This window comes from Silene latifolia, chromosome 7 (assembly GCF_048544455.1).
Source record: "Silene latifolia isolate original U9 population chromosome 7, ASM4854445v1, whole genome shotgun sequence".
Classification (NCBI taxonomy): Eukaryota; Viridiplantae; Streptophyta; class Magnoliopsida; order Caryophyllales; family Caryophyllaceae; genus Silene; species Silene latifolia.
In genome coordinates, this window is record NC_133532.1 from 70,854,395 (window position 1) to 70,858,847 (window position 4,453).

The 4,453-nt window shown below is 38.6% G+C and overlaps 1 non-coding gene across 1 annotated transcript; it reads right to left on the reverse strand.

Annotated features, from left to right (window-relative positions):
• Positions 1–3,999: 3,999 nt before the first annotated feature.
• Positions 4,000–4,106, reverse strand: LOC141593729 (small nucleolar RNA R71). Its single transcript, XR_012521798.1, has one exon. It is a non-coding gene; the product is annotated as a small nucleolar RNA R71 (small nucleolar RNA).
• Between the last annotated feature and the right edge of the window lie 347 nt (positions 4,107–4,453).

Consider the following 4,453-nt stretch of genomic DNA (forward strand, 5'->3'; position numbering starts at 1 on the left):
ATCAACCACCAAACGGAATGTTACATTCTACCACCCTTAAAAAGAACTTCGTCCTCGAAGTTTACTCACACTCATAAACATCATCACACAACTGTCAACACTATCAAAGTATTCTTACACTCATAAACGATATACTGCTACAAGCACTGCTATTACCTTTAATAGTATCAACCACAACATAAATCCATCCATTATTCTACACCAACGCTCAAAGGCTTAAACTTCCAAATATACCGCAACATGTACAACCATCAAACTCTCTTCGTCGCATCCTATTCCTCTTAAGATAAAGGATACGTCCTCATAAGCCACTAATACAAATTCCTTTACTATACTTCAAAAAATTCTCATCACCACCGCATGTCAACAATAACCGACTATAACCTTTTTACACCTACTACCATTCTATATCTAGGGTTCTCTCTCTCTAACAGTTCTCATAACTCAAATCATGCGGCACCCCACCTAACTTATATCACAAAATCCTTAGCATAACCAATACTCCAACTCTTCCACATTACCACAAAACGACATTTCTCTCTATAAAGCACCTATCTCCAAAAGCATAACTCATAATCCACACTTGTTACATACACTCACACTAGATCCTCAAGTTCTTTTCTCTTATTACTGCAAAACTCATCCATAAGTTAACATGATACTAATTCCCAACACCCTATACTCACTGTCTCAATAAATATTACGAACCACTTGCCACTTCTAGCTCAGCACACACGTTCCACAGATCTCTTCCCACAATTATGTCAACCAATGCCTCCTCTAAAATACGTTCAAAAGTACTTCCACAACCTCTCGCAACTGTATCCCATCAACAGAATATTGCTATATCATGACGACAACGGAAATATAACCAACTCTCTTTCATATCATACTCCACCCTCACTCCCAAGCTGAAACTGGTGAGACACATCAATAAACAAAACAACCGTCTATATGTCCAAATCGAAACTCGCAGGAAACGGCAGTAAACAAAACAACAATCTACGTAACCGATATACACTTTTAAAAGTTCATCTCATACCCGCCTACTCCACCACAACTGATGACAGCATCACAACACCGCCAACAACAGCCGCACCGTAGCGCGAAAATACACGCATAACAACACGAAGTACCATGCCCGGATCACCACCCGAGGCACAACAACCACATCGATAGTCATCGCAACTTATATAATCCCGTAAACACTAACTCAGTACAACTTCCTTGACAAGAAAAATTTCTTAAAACCGCTCTACTAAATCACAATGCAACAAATCATACGGAATAAACAGATAATAACCTTACGAATGTCATCCATACTATTACTCATGAGGTCGGAACATCACACTATCACTTACATATATCATGAATACGCATACAAGTATAACAAACCATGCAAGATCACCGAAAGCAACACTTTTGAATATCATTCCATTAAGGTTACCGTACCCAACATATATTACGGAACACTCAGATAACAACTTTATGACTATCACACCATACCACTACTCGTGAGGTCAAAACCTCACACAAACATTTATACACATCATAGATGATGTGACTATAAATAGAGCACATTTTTTCCCCGAATTAGCCTTGTTCCCATGCTTTTTAGTACATATTTGGGTCATTTATTATCTTTAGTTCTTTGTTTTGCATATTCTTTGAGGTTTTGATCCCTTGGTAGGAAAGGAGTGCAAACCTTGCATTTTCATGGCAAAATGAGGCTAAATTGATTTAATTCAATGACCAAGCATCAAGGAGAGACAAGATTAGATGGCCTTTGTACATACTATAGTAGATGGGCAATGATGAGAAAAGATCCTTGCATCCCCGAGGAAATCCCCAAGGATTTTATGAAGAAAAAGGAAGAAAAGAAGAAGAAACAAGACTGCCTAGCAATCCGTGCGTCTTCCCCAGAAGACGTCCGTCTCCACCACCATAATCCGTGCGTCTTCACCCCAAGACGCCCGGGCAGAAACCACCAAATCCGCCCGTCCCGTGCTAAAGACGCCCGGATTCCCAGGCAGACCCATTTTGTCTTCTTCAAGCTTCAAGGAAGGATGCACATCTTTTTCTAAAGACCGGAGTCTCCCTAGAGACCGGAGTCTTTCCAAAAATACCGGCGTTTCCTCAACAAGGGACTTAATCGTCATTTAAGCCCTTAGTTAACCCTAATTCATCCACCTAATCCCCACTATAAATGCATCATTAGTCTAATTAGAAGAGCATGTTCTTCTTAGCAATCTTTAGAGTAGTTAATATCAATCAAATCTCTCTTTAATCTTGTAATCAACAATTAATCAAGTTTCAATACAAGTTTTATTTCCTTAATCTCTCTCTTGTTCATCCTTTGTTTTGGGTAATTGAAGATTATTTGGGTTATTATTGGGAAATTGACAACCCCTCAATCAAGAATCAAGTACTTCTTTTATTCTTTGGTTTATTATTGGAATCATTAGTAGGTATAATTCTCTTAATCCCTCTTTAATTATTGTTAATCACTTTCATTTATTCATCATGTTTCACTTTGTTGGTATGATTGACAACCTTGCTAGCATGTTCAACATGATAATGAGTGAGTAGTTACTTAGCTAGGGTTAATGGGTAATTAGGGGAAACCAACATGGGGAATGATTCATGCTTAAATTAATATGCTTTCATAGTTTAATTGTTTGCTTGTTGTGATCTCCACTCATGCACATGTTATGTTTGATGAAATGTGAGCCTATGAATCCTTGCATTTTTTACCCATCACCTATCTTTTCAATGAGACTTGTAAGACATAAACCAACTCGAGTCTCATTAGACCATGCATGTTGTTGAGTAGGGAAGACTAAGTCGACTTATAGGTGTTGTACAATCTAATCGATTCGGCTCTGGGACCCAAACTTTTCTAGGATTGTAAGATATAAACCAACTCGATCCATCTCAACAATAATTGCGTGCTTATAATTTGAGAACATGTTTGTATGATCAATTCCCATGAATCTCCTATGACCCCATGACACCCGAGTGCCTTTTATCAATTGTTTACATCCCTTTTAATTCATCTTGCTTGTTTACTTACATTGTTATTTAGTTTAGTGATCTTCTACATCAAACCCCAATTGTGACACACCTAAGACACCACTAGTTTCAATAGAAATCTCATCTCAATTCCCGTCCCTTGCGATCCGACCTTTACTTGCCTCTTTAATAATTGTACAGTTGTTTGTGAAGTTATAAATTGTGTTTTGGTCTAGGTGCTCCTAACGACAAGTAACCGAAAGATTAGTATCCCGACCAAAAAATGGCGCCGTTGCCGGGGACGGTGTTAACTTGATTTAGATTTTCTTATATTGTTATTAGTTGTGTCTTTCTTTGCCTTGGGGAAGTAAAACTCCTCAAGGTTTGTTCTAATTAATTTCGAGTTGTTTGATATTTTGCATGTCTAGAAGGTCACAAGGTCACTTGTTACCCTTTGATCGCGAAATTGAAAGAACTTTGACAACCAATATAAGACTTGCTAGGAGAACTTTGAGAGGTATTTGTGAGGTTGTAGATATTCAACCAAATACTATTGAGTTCATCAACCCTATTGCAAGAGAAGGTGAGGAGAACCCAACACAAAATCAACCCACAATGCCTAAGTTTTCATCACATTGCGTACCCACTGAGGAGAACCTACCCAACGGTACTCCCACACCACAACATCTAACCGGAAATTTTATTGCCAAATCCGCATTTATCCAATTAGTCGAAAGAAGCCAATTTGGGGGGATGCCTAGTGAAGACCCTCATTCTCATATGGAGACTTTTTGTGACTATTGTGATGCGATTTCTCAAACCGGTGTAACTCAAGACCAAATTCGATGGGTCTTATTTCCTTTTTCTCTAATTGGCACCACGAAACAATGGTTGAAAGGCCTTGATAAGGCTACTCTCGGAATTGATTCTTGGAAAAAGTTGGCTCTAGCTTTCTACAAAAAGTACTATCCACCGGAAAACACTAACATGCTAAGAGCTCAAATCACGGGCTTTAAGCAAAGGGATGAAGAATATTTGTATGAAGCTTTGGAGCGATTTAAGGGAATTTGTCGCTCATGTCCTCACCATGGACTTAGCGAGTGGTTCTTGGTACAACAATTTTGAAACGGTCTTTATGAAGATTCAAGGAACATTCTCAACATGGGATAAAATGGAATGTTCACCGAAGTTGATGACAATCAAACTTGGAACAAAATTGAGGAAATGGCGGTCCATAACTCACAATATAGTAGACCTCGCAAGGCTACTAGAGGAGGAAAGCACGAAGTGGACTCCATTACTCAATTGGGTGCTCAACTTAGTGCTCACATTGATTCCATCAATTTGAAGTTTGAAAAAGCTATGGCTAGACTTGAAGAAGCCTCAAAATCACCAAAGCATCATGTTAATGCCATGACGACATCTTTATCAATACCAAGTG